General features: G+C 34.3%; 6 non-coding genes across 6 annotated transcripts; all 6 read right to left on the bottom strand.

The window, feature by feature from the left end:
- Window positions 1-10,810: 10,810 nt before the first annotated feature.
- LOC135596331 (small nucleolar RNA U3) lies at window positions 10,811-11,018 on the bottom strand. Its single transcript, XR_010480950.1, has one exon. It is a non-coding gene; the product is annotated as a small nucleolar RNA U3 (small nucleolar RNA).
- A 3,709-nt stretch (window positions 11,019-14,727) lies between these two features.
- LOC135596330 (small nucleolar RNA U3) lies at window positions 14,728-14,942 on the bottom strand. Its single transcript, XR_010480949.1, has one exon. It is a non-coding gene; the product is annotated as a small nucleolar RNA U3 (small nucleolar RNA).
- A 152-nt stretch (window positions 14,943-15,094) lies between these two features.
- On the bottom strand, window positions 15,095-15,309 carry LOC135596327 (small nucleolar RNA U3). The gene has a single exon (XR_010480946.1). It is a non-coding gene; the product is annotated as a small nucleolar RNA U3 (small nucleolar RNA).
- Window positions 15,310-21,177: 5,868 nt separating this feature from the next.
- LOC135596322 (small nucleolar RNA U3) lies at window positions 21,178-21,394 on the bottom strand. Its single transcript, XR_010480941.1, has one exon. It is a non-coding gene; the product is annotated as a small nucleolar RNA U3 (small nucleolar RNA).
- A 250-nt stretch (window positions 21,395-21,644) lies between these two features.
- Window positions 21,645-21,861, bottom strand: LOC135596323 (small nucleolar RNA U3). The gene has a single exon (XR_010480942.1). It is a non-coding gene; the product is annotated as a small nucleolar RNA U3 (small nucleolar RNA).
- Window positions 21,862-22,111: 250 nt separating this feature from the next.
- On the bottom strand, window positions 22,112-22,328 carry LOC135596324 (small nucleolar RNA U3). Its single transcript, XR_010480943.1, has one exon. It is a non-coding gene; the product is annotated as a small nucleolar RNA U3 (small nucleolar RNA).
- Between the last annotated feature and the right edge of the window lie 3,246 nt (window positions 22,329-25,574).

The following is a 25,574-nucleotide window of genomic DNA, read 5'->3' on the forward strand; positions in this document are numbered from 1 at the left end:
GTATAACATTTTTATTTAATTATCTATTACTCCATCAATATTGTTTACATATTGTTTAAACTTCAAACTTATTTTAGACAATCTTATTTTAGACATAATCAAAACTAATTCAAACCCGGAGAATCACTTATAATCATCATGTATATATTTATTGTCATGATATAACTTCATATTTAACTACACTAGTATGGCTTATTAAGTTGAATGATTTTTTTTTGTAAAATATCTACCTAGGTGCTGATGCTTTTATATATTTTGTTAGCATAAAAATTGTTAAATTCTATATGTAATACAGAAAAAAAAATCTTTTATGCTAGGATTGAAATCAAATAATATTAGATTGGTTTTACGTACCTTTTGATGTCATATGAAAATGATCTCTATATGATATTTAAAGACATCGTCTTTGGATCCAAAACTAGATTCTCCTTCTCCTCTTTTTTTATCCTTTTACAGGACCACTTAGATTGATGATTCAGATAGGTTGAGAAAGAAACTGTAATCTCTCAACTACGTCCTCTATGAGATGTGTTCTTTAGTCTTTAGATGTCTTATCTATTTATAGGAGAGAGCAGAGTGTCTAGGATAAGTTATTAGGAGAGTTCCTCACATCCCTGAATCTTACTTTGGACTTCTTTTCTATTGGCTAATATCTATCATTATAATTTAATTAGTTCTATTATATATTTTATTTAATTATAAAGGGTCATATAATCTAATATTCTCCTACTTGACCAAATAATTGATAAGATATAAAATATATTCAAAATCAAAATAAATAAAATAAAATTTATTTGAAAATAATTTTATATAATTGGATTCTAAAATTTTTTTGAAAAGTATTTTATACATGACCATGAATTTTAAAAATAAGCCAATAAACATAATAATACTACATTAAATTCAACTATCAATGCGCGTCATAGCGGTTGTATATCTGTTAGGATCGGAGCGGCACTAAGAGGGGGGGGGGGGGGTGAATTAGTGCAGCAGATTAAAATGTTGGTTTCGACAAATCTTTCGTAAGATAAGAACGGAACTTGAAAAGCTTAACTTGAAAGCGTATTCTTAATGTTGCGCAGCAAAGGTAATAAGGAACTAAAGCATGTAAGTAGGTTTGCAGTAATGTAAATAGCAATAATGAAATGCAAACCAGAGATCACGCCGATTTTAGAGTGGTTCGATCAAATGACCTACATCCACTTGCGAGGCCCCTCTTCGATGAGGCTCCCACCTTCCACTAGCAAATCTCTTGAAATGGAAGGGCAAATACCTCTCTTACAACCTTTTACAAGCAGTTCAACCTCTTATAAATTTTCAGCAAGAAAGGAGGTGAACTCTCTAGCAAATTGAAAACAAGAAAGGCAAAGACTCTTGTAAGGCTTTTCTCTCAATCACTTGCTGCTCAAAGAGTTGTATTCTCAGCTGAGACTTGAGGGGTATTTATAGGCCTCAAGAGGATTCAAATTTGGGCTCCAAAAATTTGAATTCTCTTATGTTCCCGATGCTGGCGGTGCCACCGCCCAGCCAAGCGGTGCCACTGCCCAGCGCTCGGGTGCTGGACGGTGCAACCGCCCAGCCCAGGAGGTGTCACCGCCCAGCTCTCGGGTGCTGGGCGGTGCCACCGCCTAGCCTAGGCGATGCCACCGCCTAGGCCAAATCAGCTCACTGGTTGGGCTCCAAACTTGGCCCAAACCAGTCCAAACTCGGGCCCAATTGGCCCCTACTTGGGTTATAGGATTAACACCTAATCCTAACCCTAATTAACGTGCTAACTACGAATTTAAAGACATTTTCTAAGCTATTACAAAGTCCGTAAGTCAAGACTTCTTCCGGCGAGCTTCCGACGAACTTCCGACGGTCTTCCGATAAACTCTCGAAAACCATTCTGCGGACTCCCGGCAAGCTCCTAGACTTCACGATTTGATCTTGGCGAGTTCCAACGAGCTTCTTCGGCAAGCTCCGGTCGTTCTCGGTGAGCTCCGCGAACTTCCAACGAACCTTCCGGCGAGCTTCCAAAAAACCTTTCGACAAGCTCCCTACTCATTCTCGGCTAGTCCCGGCAGCATTCCCGACGAACCTTCGGACTTCCGTCGAACCCTCGAACTCCCAACGAATCCTTCGTGCTTGACTCCAGCACTTTGTTTCGCTTTATGTCTTCATCGTTATCGTAGTTAATCCTGCACACACAAACCAAAACTCAACTCCGATCTAGACAATTATTACAACGCGAATTGATATTTTGTTGCCCGGCACGTCATTGGTTGGCGCTTTGTCCGATTCTTCGGTGCATCATCCTTTCTTACGGCTTGTTGCCCAATCGGCGATTGACCTCCGTAACCCCAATATCCTTGGCACAATTTCGCTCTCCTTGGCCCGATGCCCGATGTCCGAAGCATTCAACCATCCAATATCCTAACGTGATCTCTTCCGGCGCAATGTCAATTCCTCCTGCGTCAACTGTCTAAACCTGATCGAGTAGACCTGCATCGCTCAAAATGCAGTTTAAATCATAAACACATATCAAGTGGTTTCATCATCAAAATACGAGATTCAACAATCTCCCCCTTTTTTATGATGACAACCACTTGATGACAGAGTTAACCTTAACTCCCGGAGTTTAAACAAACTCCCCCTATCAATATGCCATATTGATAGAACCTTGAATTCAAACTGAATTCAAGTCATTGCAATATTCATCATGAATACTTGCAACACATCATCATGAACATATGCATAAACTTATGCATATCATGTCATCAACATACTTCTCCCCCTTTGTCATCAACAAAAAGGAGAAGTACAACTATTCTTTGTGTTTGTAATATAAGTTCAACTCATTGCATGAAAAAACATAATATTAAGTTTTATCATCATGCAGTTTCGAAGCTAAAAAATTTAGCAAGTAATGCATCATGCTTAGGACATTCAAGCTATCAAGTTTTAGATATGCAAGTTTTATAACATACAAGATAGCACTTTTGGTAATGTTCAAGATAGCAAGTTCTACATCATGCAAGCTAGCAAAATGTTTGAAAAAGTGATCAAGTTTTGCAACATACAAGCTAGTAAAAATGTCAAACTAGCAAGAGATAATGTTTTACATGAGGCAAGCAAACAATTTGGCAAATGTTACATTTGCATCTTCTCTTTTGAGAAGTACAATTTTTGCTTTCATCTTGAATTGTGCAAGCTAGTTAGTTTGCCTCTTTTCATGATGTCCACGCTAGAAAATCTTGCTCCCCTTTGTCATTGTCTAAAAGAAGGGAAAACCCTTATATCAATTTTCATATTATGACAAAGGTAAGTATCATTCTTATTTGTGCATCATTATATATTCAAATTAAAACATACACAATTTCAATAACCTTATTTTTCATGCACGATACCGAAAAATAAATCAATCATCATTAATAAGCATATCATACATGATACTCAAACATTAAAATTTTCAAGCATTTATCAACATGTTGATCATGATACCAAACATTCATCATTTAAAGCATTCATGATACACATCATATGCAATACATTATATAAAAAGCATAAGTGTTGCATGCATCATTTTAGCAATAATTCGTAGCATTTCATCATATGACAAGATATCAGCAAGTAAAATTACAATGCTAGTTCTTGATATCTTAATATGATGCAAACATGGCATATGGCAATCATAGCATTTCGATTATCAATTTACCATATATTTCGATGCAAGCTTCTTTTGATATCTCAACATAATTCAAATTTAAATATGGCATTTATTAATTCATATATTTATCATTCAAATATGGCACTCATAGTATCAATTCATATATTTCTCCCCCTTTGTCATTACCGAAAAGAAGGGAGAAATCGATGGCAAAAAGATTTTAATCATTATACAAGCCAACTTACAAAATCATGTCATGATATCAAGAAAATTCAAGAAGGACATGATTCATTCAATAAATCCTTTTAATAGAGCAAAAGGATTATACAACCAAGGATCATGATTAAAATATATCAATATCATAGATCAAGTCATGATTCGTGATTCATCATAAAGCAAATGAGCTTTTAAGGAATTTTTGAGACATAGGAGAATGATTAATTTAAGCATGCAATGTTTCAATTAAATTCAAGTCATGAATACCAATACTTTCATATTGTGAGTATCAATTCATGAATACAAAAAGATATTATTTGTGATTCCAATTTTACAAGATAAAGATTATGATTTAAATAAAATTTATTCAAATCAAATCGGTAACTTGAAACTCATAATCAAGTCATCAAAATCAATTTCGAGATTCACAAAATATCATGAAATCATTAATCTTGATCCGATGGGAAAAGTATTTTTGAAGTGATTCTTTTTCATCTAAGCATGCCTTAGTCATTATATGTCAAATCAAGATAAGCATGAAAGTTCAAGACATAAAGGCAAAATCTTATAAAACAGCTAATCAAGCAAGATTTTAAACATCTATTTTCAAGCTAGAGTTAGTCAAGGATTCAATTATCTTATGTCATGAATTCCAATAGGCATCTCAAATTATCAACATCACATTAAAAAGATATTTCAAAAAGACATATCGATAAGTGATTCATTTGCATCATTTTATTTTTGGAAGATTCTCCTCTTTCGTAAATAAATCTAGGAGAACAAAATGAATTAAGGGAGATATAATATGATTGAAGCATTGAACATGATTCATATTTAAAATGTGTCTCATGTCATAAGTATGAATCAAGCATTTGTGAAATCCGAAATCATCCTCAAAATCACATTCAATAAATTCATACATGACAAGCATAGATTTATTGAAAAATCGATAAGATAGAGGATCGTATTTCGTTTTTATAAATTTCTATTCATGTGATTTGCTTCTTATAAGCATTCCTTTACCTTTAATAAAACAAGTGTCAATATTTAAGACGGAAAGGTAAATTTCATAGAACAAATCATCAAGTATGATTCCATGATAACATCCTTTTAATATCTTGATATTCATCATCAAGTATGATTTCAAAAAAAATATGTTTAAGAGAAATCATTAAGACCAAATACATGATACACTCATTTATTTTTAAAATATTCATCATGTTTATTTTCATGAGATTCACAAGATTGGTAAACTAAATTCATTAATCTCAATAGGATATAAAATTTATTTCCATTTCATATAATTGATTTCATGTGAGGGTGTTCAAATCTTTTTGTGAAAACATGTATCATCATTTAAAATCAAAACAAAAGTTTCGTCATAAAATCGTCAAGACCAAACACATAAAACATCATGATATCACATCTATCATCAAAAGACTATCAAGAAATTCATACATAGATGTACATACACTTTGTCATCTTAATATGTCATGAGAATGTCATCTTAATTCATCATAAAAATGATTAAACCAAAAACATGTTAATCCAAAATGAGAGTATCAAATCAATATTCACTTCAAAAACTCATGCATGACATAAAATCATCAAAATACACATGCATGAATTAATCCTAAGCATTATATATAACTATCATCCATAATGTTGCATACATCATTCAACATTTCAAAACATAACATGTATGAAACCTTAGCAATATACTTTTCATGATCAAATTTTTAATTTTTTTTAAAGATACTAAAAGGAAAAACATGATATAATTTTTGAAAAATAATTTTTTTTTATTTCCTATTCCTACTATCTAAATTAAGAACTCATTAAAAACTTTAAGTAATTTCAAAATAATTCAAGAGAGTTGAGTTACTTACCTTGTAGTTGAAGCTCGTCAAAGCCCTCGTCGTTTCACCTTTGGAAGTTCTTGATTCATCCTTGGTTGCCTTCCTTTTCTTTGACCTCTTCCTCCGTTCAAGTTCATTATTTATTTTAGATTTTTGTTTAATGAACTTATTAAGAGTTAGTGTTCGAAGTTCAAGTTCATCATTATGCTCATCACTTGAGTCATCGCTCAAGTGGTATTTATTTGTCCGGAGTTCCAAATCCTTCCTGTTCTTTGGAAGGTGGTTCAAGTGTTCATTGTGTTCATCATGTGCATTGCACACCATTTCATATGTCATCAATGAGCCGATAAGTTCTTCAAGTGGAAAAATATTTAAATCTTTTGTTTCTTGTATTACCATTACTTTTGATTCCCAAGCTTTAGAAAGTGATCGTAAAACTTTACTAACAAGTTCAAAATTCGAGAAACATTTGCCAAGAGCTTGTAAACCATTGACGACATCCGTAAAACGGGTGTACATGTCAACAATGGTTTCGCTCGGCTTCATTCGAAAAAGCTCAAAATCATGCATTAAAATGTTAACTTTAGAGTCTTTGACTCTACTAGTTCCCTCGTGCGTGATTTCAAGTGTACGCCAAATATCAAAAGTCGTTTCGTACATAGAAATCCGATTGAACTCATTTTTGTCCAAAGCGCAAAATAAGGCATTCATAGCCTTTGCGTTTAAAGAAAAATACTTCTTCTCCAAATCCGACCATTCGTTCATCGGTTTAGAGGGAAGTTGAAAACCGTTTTCAACTATATTCCACAAATCTAAATTCATAGAAATCAAGAAATCTTTCATTCGAGTTTTCCAATAAGTGTAGTCCAATCCATTAAACAACGGTGGACGAACAACCGAAAAGCCCTCTTGAAAGCCATGAAGAGTCATTTCTCTCGGGTGTAAATCCGAAATGAGAAATACCGGGCTCTGATACCAATTGTTAGGATCGGAGCGGCACTAAGAGGGGGGGGGGGTGAATTAGTGCAGCGGATTAAAATGTTGGTTTCGACAAATCTTTCGTACGATAAGAACGGAACTTGAAAAGCTTAACTTGAAAGCGTATTCTTAAAGTTGCGCAGCAAAGGTAATAAGGAACTAAAGCATGTAAGTAGGTTTGCAGTAATGTAAATAGCAATAATGAAATGCAAACCAGAGATCACGCCGATTTTAGAGTGGTTCGATCAAATGACCTACATCCACTTGCGAGGCCTCTCTTCGATGAGGCTCCCACCTTCTACTAGCAAATCTCTTGAAATGGAAGGGCAAATACCCCTCTTACAACCTTTTACAAGCAGTTCAACCTCTTACAAATTTTCAGCAAGAAAGAAGGAGGTGAACTCTCTAGCAAATTGAAAACAAGAAAGGCAAAGACTCTTCTAAGGCTTTTCTCTCAATCACTTGCTGCTCAAAGAGTTGTATTCTCAGCTGAGACTTGAGGGGTATTTATAGGCCTCAACAGGATTCAAATTTGGGCTCTAAAAATTTGAATTCTCTTATGTTCCCGATGCTGGCGGTGCCACCGCCCAGCGCTCGGGTGCTGGACGGTGCAACCGCCCAGCCCAAGAGGTGTCACCGCCCAGCTCTCGGGTGCTGGGCGGTGCCACCGCCTAGGCCAAATCAGCTCACTGGTTGGGCTCCAAACTTGGCCCAAACCAGTCCGAACTCGGGCCCAATTGGCCCCTACTTGGGTTATAGGATTAACACCTAATCCTAACCCTAATTAACATGCTAACTATGAATTTAAAGATATTTTCTAAGCTATTACAAAGTCCATAAGTCAAGACTTCTTCCGGCGAGCTTCCGACGGTCTTCCGATAAACTCTCGAAAACCATTCTGCGGACTCCCGGCAAGCTCCTAGACTTCACGATTTGATCTTGGCGAGTTCCAACGAGCTTCTTCGGCAAGTTCCAGTCGTTCTCGGTGAGCTCCGCGAACTTCCAACGAACCTTCCGGCGAGCTTCCAAAAAACCTTTCGACAAGCTCCCTACTCATTCTCGGCTAGTCCCGGCAGCATTCCCGACGAACCTTCGGACTTCCGTCGAACTCTCGAACTCCCTACGAATCCTTCGTGCTTGACTCCAGCACTTTGTTTCGCTTTATGTCTTCATCGTTATCGTAGTTAATCCTGCACACACAAACCAAAACTCAACTCCGATCTAGACAATTATTACAACGCGAATTGATATTTTGTTGCCCGGCACGTCATTGGTTGGCGCTTCGTCCGATTCTTCGGTGCATCGTCCTTTTTTGTGGCTTGTTGCCCAATCGGCGGTTGACCTCCGTAACCCCGATATCCTTGGCACAATTTCGCTCTCCTTGGCCCGATGCCCGATGTCCGAAGCATTCAACCATCCAATATCCTGACGTGATCTCTTCCGGCGCAATGTCAATTCCTCCTGCGTCAACTGTCTAAACCTGATCGAGTAGAGCTACATCGCTCAAAATGCAGTTTAAATCATAAACACATATCAAGTGGTTTCATCATCAAAATACGAGATTCAACAATATCATCAATGTCATACTCTCTTCTATGTACCACAATATTGTTAGTATTTCCTAATATAGTTTATAATAACCCTTATAATTTATCTTATCAGCATAGTCTTGTTATTACATTCAACTATAATATGCATAAATATAAATATAAATAGGATAAAAAAAATAAATAACTTTAATTATGCAAAAGAAATATCAATAATAGCATCCACCTAAACATGCATTATCATATCTTTTATGGCTTACTCACAAGCCTCATTCTAGGAACATGTTCTTTAAATATTTTACATTGTAAAGCTTTGGTAAATGGATCAGCAATCATCATAGTGCTGCTCATATTCTTAATTAACATTTGTTGTTTCTGGACTCTTTTTCTAACCACAAAATACTTTATCTCGATGTGCTTGGAACCAGTAGAGTACTTGTCATTCTTAAAGAAGAAATTTACTACGATATTATTATAAAATAAATTTCTAAGATAAATTTAGTCTACCACACTAGTCCTAAGATAAATTTCGCAGCCATAAAGCTTGATTCGTAGACTCAAAGCATGCCACAAATTTAACCTCCATTATTGATGATACAATAAGTGATTGCTTTGTATTTTTTTTTTAAATTACCCCACCAACTAACATGAATACAAATCCTGAAGTAGATTTCTTGTTGTCGAAGTAATTTATAAAATCAACATTTTAAATATTTCATCACTTCAAGTTGATCTGATCTCCTGTATGCGAGCATATAATATTTCGTCTCATATAGATATCTCATTACTTTCTTTACAGCCTTCCAATATTTTATTCCTATGTTGCTTTGATATTTACACCTATAAGGAACATTTTTTTTCATTTGATTCATTTCTAAGTCATTTCTCGGGTACTGATTTTGACTAAATTTTTCATCTCTAGTAATAAGTATATTATTGGTTGAGCAAAGTAGTATATTAAATCTCTCGAAAATATGATTAGTATATACTGTCTAAGACATTCCTAATAATCATTGAGATCTATCCATGAATATCTCAATGCCAGTAACATATGCTGCCTCATTCATATCAGCCATCTTAAAGTTTTTTCTGAGAAATATCTTGGTTTCGTGCAATAAACCAAGATCACTATTGGTAAATAAAATATCATCCACTAATATAATAAACTTGTTCCAACTTGCCTTCAGATATAAGTACTAATCAACAATGTTTTTCTTAAATCCGAAGAAAATAATGGTATCATGAAACTTTATATATCATTGTCTAGAAGCATGTTTAAAGTCATACATGAATTTTTTAAGTTTACAAACCCAACTTTGTTTTCCCTTTTTTGTATGAATCTTTCAAGTTATTTCATATAGATTTCCTCATCAAAATTCCCGTTGAAAAATATTATTTCACGTCCATTTGATGTAACTTAAGATCATAATGATCTACTAATACAATGATGATTCTCAACGAGTTCTTTCTAGAAACTAGAGAAAAAGTCTCATTATAGTCGATGTCTTCTTTTTGAGAAAAACCTTTGGCCATGACTCTGGCTTTATATCATTCGATATTATCCACTAAGTCATGTTTTATCTTAAGTACTCATTAACAACTGACTTTTTTATAATTATTTAAAAATTTAATGAGTTCACAAACACCATTATGGTCGATTGATTTTATTTTATTTTTTATTATATCATATTATTTTTCAGAATTATTATTTTCTAAGACTTGTAAGAATGATAAGGGGTCTCATTTTATTCTTATATCATAATTAGATTCTTATAAATATACCATATAATCATAAAAAATAAATTTTTTTTTCTTTGAGATCTTCTCAAAATTATCAATTGTAATTATTCTACAAAATCATCAGCAATGATATCAACATCATGTGAGAATTCATCGATAATATTTTGTTGTTCACCCTAATCAATTCTTTCATTGACTTGAGGAACAATAATTTCTTGAATTTGAAATGATATAGGAGAATTAATCTTTTTCTAGGAATCTTGCGTTATCAAATTCTATTATTCTCGTGGTACGAACGGTTATTACAAGAATGCGTTCCAAATGTAAGATTGGAAAGAATGTTCAGAGAAAATTAACATTTCCAGATGAGGTTTTCCCTTCTGCACAAGCACTCAGGTTAAGTGCTTCGCGCCTGTATACCAATCAAGAAACTGAGGGAATTTTGAATTGAATGATTGGGAGATGTAGCACTTGCCTGATTGGGACCAGATGTGGGCTATATATATAAAAGCTTCTTCGAGCTTTATGGTATAATGGAGATGGAAGGAATGTTCCGATGCACTGACTGTTTGCTTCTGGGCACAATTTTTATTATTTTAAATAATGGGATGATATAATCCAACTATTATTAAAAAAGCAAAAATTATATATCCATCTGAACAACATGGATATATACAAATATAACTATATTTATGTTTAGCATTAGATATATATGTCTCATTTTAATTGAGGACTTTTTGCGAGTAAAAGAACTTAAACAGCAATAGAAGATGCATGTCCAATTAACAAACAAAACATGCATGGTCCAAAAGATAATTGTGGGTCTGTCAGACAACCCCAGGATCGCCCCAGCCGGATGGGAACCACCAGCTGAGAACGTTCCCCTACCGTGAGAGACCTCGAGAGATCCTCACCGTTAATCACGCTCCGATCCTGAGGTCCTGATTCATCAACCAGACTTTTGTGCCTGTCTCGTTAGAGTTCTAAGAGGTCCTGATTCATCAACAGATCCTTTTCAAGTAAGGTCGTGCTTTGCTCACCCGTCGGGGTTCTAATGTAGCTTGAAGATATCTTTGGAATTGTGATGTGGGACTAAGTGTCGTCGTTGCGGATCCACTCGGTGAGTCATCCGACGTCGTTGTCGCGAGTCCAGATTCCTGATTGGTGAGCGGTGCTGTGGACTGTATCAAAAAATGGTGCAATGGATCCCGATCGATGGACTTTTGTTTTTGTTTTTCGAGGTTGCTGCTTTTCATATTTCTCAGATGTTTTTATTCATCATAATTCTTGAGATATGTTTCTAAAATACCACATTACACCATATGGATTGGTTGATTTGATGAATCAGTTCATCAATTTAGATCGATCACTACTGAACTATGGATCACTCTAATTCTCACATGTAACATTTATAGTGATATTTATAATATAATTGAATAGATTTATAATTTTTTATTGAAAAACGTTATGAGTGAAGCAAACGAATACAAAACCTTATATAAATCTGCTCATACGTAAAAATAAAATTTTAAATAATTTTTAATAGTTTAAAAATAAGAACAACCAACTTCTAAATCAATTTTAGTATCTTTAAATATTTATAATATTTTTATCACATTTATTTTTTAGCACTTCCATCGTTCAAAAACATGATTACTAAGAAATTAAATACTTGGTCGAAATGTCATCTTGGTTGACACCTAGTTAATATTTTTGTTGAATCTCGAATTTTGATGATGAAACCAATTATAGCGTTGTTCTAATATGCGTTTGAATGACGTAGGGCTAACGTCGATCAAGAGAGGTAAATTGAACATGTCAGAATATTGGATGTTAGGCCGGAGTGAACATGTCAGAATATTTGACGTTGGGTTGGAGGAACGGTCGACTAGTCGGCAGAAGGCTTCGGGTCGAGAATTCGAGCATCGAGCCTAGAAGAACGGATATTACGCCAAGGAGATCGGAGTTATGGAGTTCAACATACCGATTGGGTAAAGGCCACAAAAGAGAACGAAGCGCCAAAGGATCAGACGAAGCGTCGGAGGAACCAATGATATGCCGGACAACACAAAATTAGTGCTTGTAATAATTTGCCTAGATCGAGTTAGGTTTTAGAGTCTAATTGAGTCGATTTAAAACATAATTAGCTCCACTCAATTAGGGGCCAATTGGGCCCAAAATAGGATTGTTTTGGGCCAAGAGAAAGACTCATTTAGTGACCCAAGTTTAGGTAGTATTGGGCCAAGTAGAAGGCCCAAACAGTGACCCAATAGGTGGCACCATCGTAGCACAGTCTCCGAGACTATGTCAAGCGGTGGTACCACCCAGACACAATCTTCTAGGCGGTGGTATCGTCCAGTGACAGTGTTGCAGGCGGTGGTACTGCCAAGACCTGGGAAACCCGGGATGAAACCTTTTTAGGCTCTAAGTTTGAATCAACTTGAGGCCTATAAATACCCATCTCATCCCTGGTTAAACTACACAACTTAGAGCAAAAAAGAAAGAAAACTCTATTGCAATTGTGTGTGAAACTCCTCTCAAAGTTCTAAGTGTAGAATAGTTTGAGAGAGGAGTAAGTGGGGGTATAAGGGTTATCTCCTAAACTCGGTAAAAGGAGAATTAAGTTGTAAAATGTGATTGATTTTCGCAAAGGAAGACCGATAGTGGATGCCGGTAGCCACGACGAAAGAGGAATCGACGGAGTAGATGTAGGTCACAACGACCGAACCACTATAAAATCTGATTTGCATTTACTTCTTGCAATTTACATTAACTGCAAACTGCCTTCAATACATTTTTTAACACGCTTTCAATCTAAGCATATTTTCGGAATCGATTTTAATCGTACGAAAAGTTTTCTTAAACCGATATTTTTACCACTGCATTAATTCACTCCCCCTCTTAGTGTTGACTCGTTTCTAATAATTTCATCTCTACTTAACTTACACTCCAATCTCATTTGATCGATACATCATGCGGGCTTGAGCTCGGCCATGTAGCATTAACGATAAATTATTACATTATATTCTTAAATTCATGGCATGATTTCATAATCTCATTAATGATCAGATAACCATTCCCAACATTAACTATAACCTTAACCCAATAGTAACATATCGCACTATAAAAGACTTCAATATATTTTTTCAAAGGGTCGTCTCTTATGCCCTGTAATGAATTATACCATTTTCATTTGATATCTGATCGAACTATATAAATCAATACTAATTTAAGTATCATATGGGTCTTGTCGGATATATCATGATGCACTCCTTAAATCAAAACATATTCCAAACTTAGAAGTTGATATTGGTTGGCTCTACAATTTTGCCAACAGTTGAATAACCATAATTTATCATAACAACGATAATGCTAATTTAAACATGTATAAAGTTTAATTATATATATAATTATATAATTATATTTTAACACATAAACTTTGTCAACTTTTAAATAAATATAAATTATTGATGTGGTGCTTTGCATACCCAAAAATAATAGGAAGATTGAAGATACCAACCAATACCTGATCTCTAATTAGTTCTCATGTTATAACACTCTATTTTCACTTTTATTCATATACTATATTTATGATTAAAATATGATGTTACCTTTTTTATTTATCAATGCTATCAAATATAACACATTAGAAAAGTGTACAAATTTAAACATCCTAACTTACTAAATTAAACGATAAAATGTTCCTTATACAAATTGATGTTTAACATCTGCACATAAATTATAAACATATACGTTTTTCATTTAAACTCATGTACATTAAAAACAAAAACCCACTGAAAACCACAAGCAAAAGGGAAACTGGCAAAAAGATTGGGCAGTTCGTGTAAAACTTAATGAGCTGGCTTTATCTCTAATATATGGCTTGGAACATTGTGATATTTAGGATGTGGGACTAAATATTATTGGATTCCTGTCTCTGAAGCGGATAATTCTATCACGAGTGAAGAGAAGTGTTGGGCGAGTTTCTCACGTCATGATGCCCGCCAGCTTCAGGCTGGTGTTTGCCAAGCTACTGCATACATTGCCATGTTCCTCTCTCTCTAAACGATGCCAAGCTACATACATTGCCATATTCCTCTCTCTCTCTAAACGAGGCGTACGAGATTCAGGTTGGGGTTCCTTAAGCTGTAAACAATGGTAGATTCTTCTTCTTCTTCTTCTCTCTCTCACGCATCTCGATATCATCTGCTTGAGCGATGCGTCTAAGCTTCAGGTTCTTCTCTCTATCTTCGTCATGATGCCCGCCAGCTTCAGGCTGGTGTTTGCCAAGCTACATACATTGCCATATTCCTCTCTCTCTCTAAACGATGCGTACGAGAATCAGGTTGGGGTTCCTTAAGCTGTAAACAATGGTAGATTCTTCTTCTTCTTCTTCCTCTCTCTCTCACGCATCTCGATATCATCCGCTTGAGCGATGCGTCTAAGCTTCAGGTTCTTCTCTCTCTCTATCTTCGTCACGTGTGCACGTCAAAAAAACTACTTCAAAATATTTTTGTTATTGCTCTCACAATTATCTTCATAAGCTCTTCCTTTCATTATCATATTTATATAAAGAAGTTTTTGACCCAACATTCGAGTCGAACGTCCAAAAAACGTTTTTTGGGTCTGTCAGACAACCCCCACAATTATCTTCATAAGCTCTTCCTTTCATTATCATATTTATATAAAGAAGTTTTTGACCCAACATTCGAGTCGAACGTCCAAAAAACGTTTTTTGGGTCTGTCAGACAACCCCCAGGATCGCCCCAGCCGATAGGCACCACCAGCTGAGAACGATCCCCTACAGTGAGCGACCTCGAGAGATCTCCACCGTTAATCACAATCCGATCCTGAGGTCCTGAATCGTCAACCAGACTTTGGTGCCTATCTCGTTAGAGTTCTAAGAGACAGTTGTACGAACCTTTAGAACAGATCCTGTTCAAGTAAGGTCGTGCTCTGTTCTCCCGTTAGGGTTATAATATAGCTTGAAGATGTCTTCAGACACTGTGATGTGGGACTAAGTGTTGTCGTTGCGGGTCCACTCGGCGAGTCATTCGACATTGTAATATAGTTTTTGATACATGAAAGTCCAAAAAAAGTGTGTGGGTCTGTCAGACAACCCCAGGATCGCCCCAGCCGATGCGGCAACAACAGCTGAGAACGATCCCCTACTGTGAGAGACCTCAAGAGATTCCCACCGTTAATCACGCTCCGATCCCGAGGTCCTGAATCATCAACCAGACTTTGGTGCCTATCTCGTTAGAGTTCTAAGAGACAATTGTACGAACCTATAGAACAGATCCTGTTCAAGTAAGGTCGTGGTATGTTCGCCCGTTGGGATTCTAATATAGCTTGAATATGTCTTCAGACATTGTGATGTGGGACTAAGTGTCATCGTTACGGGTCCACGTGGCGAGTCATCCGACGTCGTTGTTCCGAGTCCAGATTCGTGATTGGTGAGTGGTGCTGTGGAGTGTATCAAAAAATGGTGCCAATGGATCCCGATCGATGGATTTTTGTTTTTGTTTTTCGAGGTTGCTGCTTTTCATATTTCTCAGATATTTTTATTCATCATAATTCTTGAGATATGTTTCTAAAATACCACATTACACCATATGGATTGGTTGATTTGATGAATCAGTTCATCAATTTAGATCGATCACTACTGAACTATGGATCACTCTAATTCTCACATGTAACATTTATAGTGATATTTATAATATATTTGAATAGATTTATAATTTTTTTATTGAAAAACATTGTGAGTGAAGCAAATGAATACAAAACCTTATCTAAATCAGCTCATACAAAAAAATAAATTTTTAAATAATTTTAATAGTTCAGAAATAAGAGCAACCAACTTCTATATCAATTATTTTAGTATTTTTAACTATGTTTACAATATTTTTATCACAACTACTTTTAGCACTTCCATCAAAACACTATAAGCTCGCTTATTTAGAAACACGACTACTTAGAAAATTGAATATTTGATCAAAATATTATCTCTATCTATTTGGTTGACACTCAGACTAATATATCAGTTCTGCTTAACTCACATTCCAAGCTTAATCGATCAATACATCATGCGGGGCTCAAGTCTATAAGGCTAATAATATTGTACCGACAAGGAGATTCATACAGTTGCATAAGCTTGCATGAGCTTGATCACATAACGTTAATGACCAAATAATAATTCTTAATTAACTTTAACCTCAACCCAATAATCACACATGACATAATAAAAGACTCAAATATACTTTCTCAAGGTTATCTCTCTCGTACCCTAAATTATACCATTTTTACTGGATATTTAATTAAACTATTTGAATCAATATTAATTTAAAGTATCAGATGGATCTCGTCAGATATATCATTTTGTCATGAGACGAATAATCAAAATTTATCATAACAATAATAATATTAATTTAAATATATATAAAGTTTAATCATAAATATAACTATATAATATTATTTTAACACATAGGCTTTGTCAACTTTTACTTATATTCCATTGACTTGTCACCTAACTGCATCTTTACACGCATATTCTATGGGAGACTTGGTTTAGGCTTCAACACCTGCATTTCGAGTCGAATGATTAAGTAGAACTTGACTTTGCGCTTAAAAGCAAGTAAGATAGTATGCTGATCTGACATTCTTGGAAACTTGATAGCTACTTAGTTCTTATCTTATAACATCCCATATTTACTTTCATTCGTATCCTATGCTGCTACCTTTTATTTATCAATGATATTAAATATAACACATCAATAAAGTGTACAAATTTGAATATCCTAAATTGCTAAATAAAATGATAAAGTTTTCCTTATGCAAATTGATATTTAACATCTATACATAGATTATACAAATTAATGTTTAACATCTACACATAGATTAATATTTTTAGTATAACATTTTTATTTTTTTATTTAATTATCTATTACTCCATCCATATTGTTTACATATTGTTTAAACTTCAAACTTATTTTAGATAATCTTATTTTAGACATAATCAAAACTAATTCAAACCCGAAGAATCACTTATGATTTATTGTGATACCAAAATCTTTTATAATCATCGTGTATATATTTATTGTCATGATATAACTTCATATTTAAGTCCACTAGTATGGCTTATTAAGTTGAATGATTTTTTTTAAAATATCTAGAAAAAATCTTTTATGCTAGGATTGAAATCAAATAATATTAGATTGGTTTTACGTACCTTTTGATGTCATCTGAAAATGATCTCTATATGATATTTAAAGACATCGTCTTTGGATCCAAAACCACTATCAATATGTAGGAAGAACTAGATTCTCCTTCTCCTCTTTTTTTATCCTTTTACATGACCACTTAGATTGATGATTCAAAGAGGTTGAGAAAAAAACTGTAATCTCTCAACTACGTCCTCTATGAGATGTGTTTTTTAGTCTTTAGATGTCTTATTTATTTATAGAAGAGAGCAGAGTGTTTAGGATAAGTTATTAGGAGAGTTCCTCACATCCCTGAATCTTACTTTTGACTTCTTTTCTATTAGCTAATATCTATCATTATAATTTAATTAGTTCTATTATATATTTTATTTAATTATAAAGGGTCACATAATCTAATATTCTCCTACTTGACCGAATAATTGATAAGATATAAAAGATATTCAAAATCAAAATAAATAAAATAAAATTTATTTAAAAATAATTTTATATAATTGGATTCTAAAAAAATTTTGAAAAGTATTTTATACGTGACCATGAATTTTAAAAACAAGCCAATAAACATAATAATACTACATTAAATTCAACTATCAATGCACGTCATAACGGTTGTACATCATCAATGTCATACTCTCTTCTATATACCACAATATTGTTAGTATTTCCTAATATAATTTATAATGACCCTTGTAATTTATCTTGTCAACATAGTCTTGTTATTACATTCAACTATAATATGCATAAATATAAATATAAATAGGATAACAAAAATAAATAACTTTAATTATGCAAAAGAAATAACAATAATAACATGCATCATCATATCTTTTATGGCTTACTCATAAGCCTCATTCTAGGAACATGATCTTTAAATATTTTACATTGTAAATCTTTGGTAAATGGATCAGCAATCATAATATTGGTGCTCATGTTCTCAATTGACATTTGTTGTTTCTGGACTTTTTTTTTCTAACCACCAAGTACTTTATCTCGATGTGCTTGAAACCACTAGAGTACTTGTTATTCTTAAAGATGAAATCTGCTACAATATTATCATAAAATATCTTCAGCGGCCTAGTAATTGAGTCAACCACACTAGTCCTGAGATAAAATTTCGTAGCCATAAAACTTGATTTGTGGCCTCAAAGCATGTCACAAATTCAACCTCCATTATTGATGATGCAATAAGCGATTGCTTTCCACTTTTTAAAAAAATTACCCCACCAGCTAACATGAATATAAATCCTGAAGAGGATTTTTTACCATCGAAGTAATTTACAAATTTAACATTTTAAATATTCCATCACTTCAAGTTGATCTGATCTCTTATATGCGGGCATATAATCTTTCGTCCCTATAGATATCTCATTACTTTCTTTGTAGCTTTCCAATGTTCAATTCCTGGTTGCTTTGATGTTTACTCAGCATCGTAACTATAAAATTGATATATGGTATTGTACAGGTTTGAGTATATAATATACTTCTAATTGCACACCCATAAGGAATATGTTTTTTTATTTGATTCATTTCTAAGTCATTTCTCGGGCACTAATTTTGACTATTTTTCACCTCTAGTAATAGATGTATCATTGGTTGAGTAAAATTGTATATTAAATCTCTCGAAGATACGATTAGTATATACTTTTTGAGATAATCCTAATAATCATTGAGATATATTCCTGAATATCTAAATGTCAATAACATAGACTACCTCATTCATATTAGTCATCTTAAAGTTTTTGCTGAGAAATATCTTGGTTTCGTGCAATAAACCAAGATAACTACTGACAAGTAAAATATCATCCACATATAAGACTAATATAATAAACTTGTTCCCACTTACCTTCATATATATATGCACTGATCAACAATGTTTTTCTTAAATCCGAAAAAAAAGTAATGATATCATTAAACTTTATATATCATTGTTTAGAAGCATGTTTAAAGTCATAAATGAATTTCTTAAGTTTACAAGCCCAATTTTCTTTTCCCTTTTCTATGAATCATTCATATTATTCCATATAGATTTCCTCATCTAGATCCCCATTCAGAAATACTATTTTCACATCCATCTAATGTATCTCAAAATCATAATGATATACTAATACAATGATGATTCTCAACGAGGCCTTTCTAGAAACTGGAGAAAAAGTCTCATTATAATAGATGCCTTCTTTTTTAGAAAAACCTTTGACCATAACTTTGGCTTTATATCATTCGATATTGAGTCACGTTTTATCTTAAATATCCATTAACAACGGACTCTTTTACAATTATTGAAAAACTTAATGAGTACCCAAACACCATTCTGGTCCATTAATTTTAACTTTTCTTTTATTACATTATATTATTTTTCAGAATTATTATTTTCTATGGCCTGTGAAAACGATAAGGGGTCTCATTTTATTCTTATATCATAATTTGATTTTTTATAGATATACCATATAATCATCAGAAATGACATGTTTCCTTTTCCTTTGAGATCTTCTCAAAGCCGTCAATTGTAATTATTCTACAAGATCATATGCGATGATATCAACATCATGTGAGAGTTCATCGATATTATTTTATTGTTCACCCTCATCAATTCTCTCATTGATTTGAGGAACAACAACTTCTTAAATATGAGATGACATGAGATAATTAATCTGAATCTTCTCACTGTTCTAGGAATCTTGCATTATTAGATTCTATTATTCTCGTACTATGATTAGGATAATAAAATCTATATTCGTTGGATTTATCTGGATAATCAATAAAATATTCAAAAATAGTTCTTGGATCTAATTTATTTTCATGTGGACTGAGCTTCCTACCTGTCCGTAACTCAAATGAAGTTAATAAATTAATTTACTAGGAACCCTATTTAAGTTGTATATAGCAAGAAAAACTAAACTCTCACTCTTCTTATCCTTTTATAGGACTTAGATTGATGGTTTAAGGAAATTGAGAGAAAAATTGTAATCTCTATCAGATATATTTTTTTAATTCTTAAGGTCATGTCTATTTATAAGCGAGAGTAGAGGGTCTAGAATAAATTATTATGAATAGTTCTGATATCTTCTAAAAATTCTATTTTAATATAAACATCTCAACGAAGACGCGATGCCGATCAGCTTTCTGCATGAAAATGATCAATTCTAAGTGAATTTGTGCCAACATTGATAGATCAAAAATAGGAAGAAGATGATTATTGAGATTCTTTGTAGTATTCTTACTGGTATTGGAGTTATTGCAAATGCGTCGTTCCTGATGTCAATCACCGTGAGGCTCTCTAATTTCTCTTCTTTCTTTTAAGAGTTGCTTGTATAACAAACAGTAACATCTTGTAGTGTTCATCGAATGTACCGAGAAGCGGGAATGGTGATTAGAAGAATACGTTCCAATAAGATCGGAAAGAATGTTAAGAGAAAATTAACATTTCCAATTTGTAATGATGAGGTTTTCCCTTCTGCACAAGTACTCAGGTGAAGTGCTTCGCCCACGTTTGCTTTAAACATTGCCTGTATACCAATCATGAAAACAAGGGAATTTTGAATTGAATGATTGGGAGAAGTATCACTTGCCTGATTGGGACCAGACGTGGGCTATATATATATATATATATATATATATATATATATATATATATATATATATATATATATATATATATATATATATATAAGCTTCTTCGAGCTTTATGGTATAATGGAGATGGAAGGAATGTTCCGAAGCACTGACTGTTTGCTTCTGGGCACAATTTTTATTATTTTAAATAATGGGATGATATAATCCAACTATTATTAGAAAAGCAAAAATTATATATCCATCTGAACAACATGGATATATACAAATATAACTATATTTATGTTTAGCATTAGATATATATGTCTCATTTTAACAGCAATACAAGATAGATAGCATGTCCAATTAGCAAAATATGCACTTTGACCAAGTTTTTGATCCATTTAAGTCCAAAAAAGTGTGTGGGTCTGTCAGACAACCCCAGGATCGCCCCAGCCGGATGGGGTAACCACCAGCTGAGAACGATCCCCTACCGTGAGAGATCTCGAGAGATCCCCACCGTTATTCACGCTCCGATCCCGAGGTCCTGAATCATCAACCAGACTTTGGTGCCTGTCTCGTTAGAGTTCTAAGAGACAGTTGTACGAACCTATAGAACAGATCCTGTTCAAGTAAGGTCGTGGGTCTCGAGAGTTCTAAGAGACAGTTGACCAAGTTTTTGATCCATTTAAGTCCAAAAAAGTGTGTGGGTCTGTCAGACAACCCCAGGATCGCCCCAGCCGGATGGGGTAACCACCAGCTGAGAACGATCCCCTACCGTGAGAGATCTCGAGAGATCCCCAGATCCTGTTCAAGTAAGGTCGTGGGTCTCGAGAGTTCTAAGAGACAGTTGACCAAGTTTTTGATCCATTTAAGTCCAAAAAAGTGTGTGGGTCTGTCAGACAACCCCAGGATCGCCCCAGCCGGATGGGGTAACCACCAGCTGAGAACGATCCCCTACCGTGAGAGATCTCGAGAGATCCCCACCGTTATTCACGCTCCGATCCCGAGGTCCTGAATCATCAACCAGACTTTGGTGCCTGTCTCGTTAGAGTTCTAAGAGACAGTTGTACGAACCTATAGAACAGATCCTGTTCAAGTAAGGTCGTGGGTCTCGAGAGTTCTAAGAGACAGTTGACCAAGTTTTTGATCCATTTAAGTCCAAAAAAGTGTGTGGGTCTGTCAGACAACCCCAGGATCGCCCCAGCCGGATGGGGTAACCACCAGCTGAGAACGATCCCCTACCGTGAGAGATCTCGAGAGATCCCCAGATCCTGTTCAAGTAAGGTCGTGGGTCTCGAGAGTTCTAAGAGACAGTTGACCAAGTTTTTGATCCATTTAAGTCCAAAAAAGTGTGTGGGTCTGTCAGACAACCCCAGGATCGCCCCAGCCGGATGGGGTAACCACCAGCTGAGAACGATCCCCTACCGTGAGAGATCTCGAGAGATCCCCACCGTTATTCACGCTCCGATCCCGAGGTCCTGAATCATCAACCAGACTTTGGTGCCTGTCTCGTTAGAGTTCTAAGAGACAGTTGTACGAACCTATAGAACAGATCCTGTTCAAGTAAGGTCGTGCTCTGTTCTCCCGTTGGGGTTCTAATGTAGCTTGAAGATATCCTGGGAATTGTGATGTGGGACTAAGTGTCGTCGTTGCGGATCGACTCGGCGAGTCATCCTACGTCGTTGTCGCGAGTCCAGATTCGTGATTGGTGAGTGGTGCTGTGGACTGTATCAAAAAATGGTGCAATGGATCCCGATCGATGGACTTTTGTTTTTGTTTTTCGAGGTTGCTGCTTTTCATATTTCTCAGATGTTTTTATTCATCATAATTCTTGAGATATGTTTCTAAAACACCACATTACACCATATGGATTGGTTGATTTGATGAATCAGTTCATCAATTTAGATCGATCACTACTGAACTATGGATCACTCTAATTCTCACATGTAACATTTATAGTGATATTTATAATATATTTGAGTAGATTTATAATTTTTTTTATTGAAAAACGTTATGAGTGAAGCAAATGAATACAAAACCTTATATAAATCAGCTCATACAGAAAAATATTTTTTTAATAATTTTTAATTGTTTAGAAATAAGAACAACCAACTTCTATATCAATTTTAGTATTTTTTTTTTATCTATGTTTACAATATTTTTAGCACTTCCATCAAAACACTACAAGCTCGTACAAAAACACAATTGCTAAGTAATTGAATTCTTAGTTAAAATGTCATCTCTATCTTGGTTAATACCTGGCTAATATATCAGCTTTACTTGATTGACACTCTAAACTTATTCAATCGATACATGATGTGAGGACTCGAGTCCACGAGCCTAATAACATTGTACCGGAGATTGATATAGTTCTATGAGCTTGGCCACATAGTGCTAATGACAAGTTGGTACTGTATGTTCTTAGATTTTGTGCATGATTTCATAATCTCATTAACCACTATATAATCATTCCTCGTTGAATCCAAAATTTTGATGATAAAACTAATTGATAAATTTAATAGACTAAATATATTTCTAAGATAAGTGATACAGGAAATACTTTGATCATGAACTTGTATCATCAAAGGGCCAACTATCAAGTAGGAAATCGAACATTATGCTAAAAAATTATCGTATAAAAAATTTGACATTGAGCCAAAAGATTGATCGATGTACCTAGAGATCGAACTTTGTATTATAGGTTTAGACGTAATACTAAAAGGATCGAACATTGTATTAAAAGATTGGATGTCATAAGAAAATTCATGTACCGATGCAATGGGTGATATACTGAAAGAAAAAACGATGTGCTATGACTTATTGATATTATTGGATATTGGATATGGTTCTACCTTACTCTGCTATAATTTAGAATTTGGGCGTTTGCTATGACTTACCATTTTCTCATCATTGTTTAAATTATTCACGCTTTCCTCGAATCATTTTAATGTGTGATTTGCTCGACACCATAGAAACAACATGAAGAGGACGACAAGGAGTTGGGGACCACGAAGAGGAAGACGGAGGCCAAGTGGAGGCGCTCTTCCAGGCCTCTCCACTACAATGATGAAGAGGTGGAGGCGGTGGTGAACCACAAAGATCAGGGAATGGCTCGGGCCAACGACGTTGGGGGAGGCAGAGAATGACCATGGCTAGGGTGGGAAGAATGACAATCATCTAGTGGTAATTGGGCTGGAGAGCTACTGTCAACGAGTAATAGTAGTAGGAAGAGGAGGAGATGAAGAAGTGAAGAATGGTCGTGTATACCGTTCTAGTTCCCATGTTGAATGAAGAGCCGGAAACATCTTGTTGATGGCGGAACAAGGAAACAGGCGAGAGAATACAATAATCTCAACCATTGTTGATATCTAGGTAGTTATCTAGGTAGTTATAGACATATTTTAAGAAGTGACCCATAATCTAGAAGTATAGGGTAGTTCCTACACCTAACTCAATCATAGGTGACATGGTGAAGTGAGGTAGTTACTACTAGGTCCTATAAATAGGACCATAGTTCATGAAGTAAGATAAGGAGTGTGCACATAGGAATATCTTATAAGTGTTCTATGTCTTTCCTTTTATTTAAATACTACATTGATTTTCTTGATCGAAATGATTCTTTTTAATTGTATCATAGTATTCTGTTTTTATCGTTTCCTTGCTCCTCCATCCCCAAACATTTGAAGTATCAAAGCTAACTTTAAATTTGAATTGGGCATTATGACTTTCAATGGTAATTTCATACCTCAGTCCCTTATTCCCATCTTCTTGGGTAAATATTATGAATTTTGAAGTTTTAAGATGAAGACTCTATTTAAGTCTCAAGATTTTTGAGACTTAACAGAGAATATGTAATATAGATGAAGAAATCAGGTTGAGGGAGAATAGAAAGAATGACTCAAATACATTGTTCTTCATTCAACATGCTATACATGAGACAATCTTCTCAAGAATTCCAACAGCGACATTCAATATCATTATTGTAAAAATTATGATAAAAAAAAATTAATATCATTATTATGAACAAAAGCAATCAAATTATGATAAAAAAAAATTACAAGAGTGGAATTCAATATCATTATTGTAAAAAGTTTGGTCACACGAAGGCAGATTGCTGGAAAAGAGAAAAGCAAGCCAGCTATGTGAAGGAAAATGAAGAAAATAGTAAGTTATTTATAACTAATTCATAAGTTAATGATATCTCAAATGATATTTGGTTTCTGGATAATGGATATTCTAATCATATGTCAAACATAAGATCAATGTTTAGAGATATTGACGAAACTCATAAATTAAAAATTAGATTTGGAGATAACAAACAAATCAAAGTGAAAGGGAAAGGAACAATTAAGGTGAAAACAAATCAAGGGAAGGTAAAATACCTTGATAATGTTTTCTTTGTTCATACTTTATCACATAGCTTATTGAGTATTAGACAATTGATAGATGAAGGATATTCAGTTATATTTGATGATGATTCATGCATTATTAAAGATAAAAAATCTGATTTAATTATGGTAAATATTTGTATGACGCAAAACAATATATTTCCACTTGATGTTTCAAATATTGAAAAATATGCTCTTGTTACAACTTAAAAGAATGAGTCTAATTTATGATATTTAAGATATAGACACCTTAACATTAAGGGTTTAAGGTTGTTAAATAAAAAATGAATGATTTTTGGATTGTCCAAAATTAATACACTTGATGTATGTGAATGATGCATTTATAACAAACAAACTAAAAAATCATTTGCTGTTGAAAAAGCATGGAGAGCATCTAATTATCTTAAATTAATTAATGTTGACTTATGTGG

The sequence above is a fragment of the Musa acuminata genome, chromosome BXJ1-10 (assembly GCF_036884655.1).
Source record: "Musa acuminata AAA Group cultivar baxijiao chromosome BXJ1-10, Cavendish_Baxijiao_AAA, whole genome shotgun sequence".
Classification (NCBI taxonomy): domain Eukaryota; kingdom Viridiplantae; phylum Streptophyta; class Magnoliopsida; order Zingiberales; family Musaceae; genus Musa; species Musa acuminata.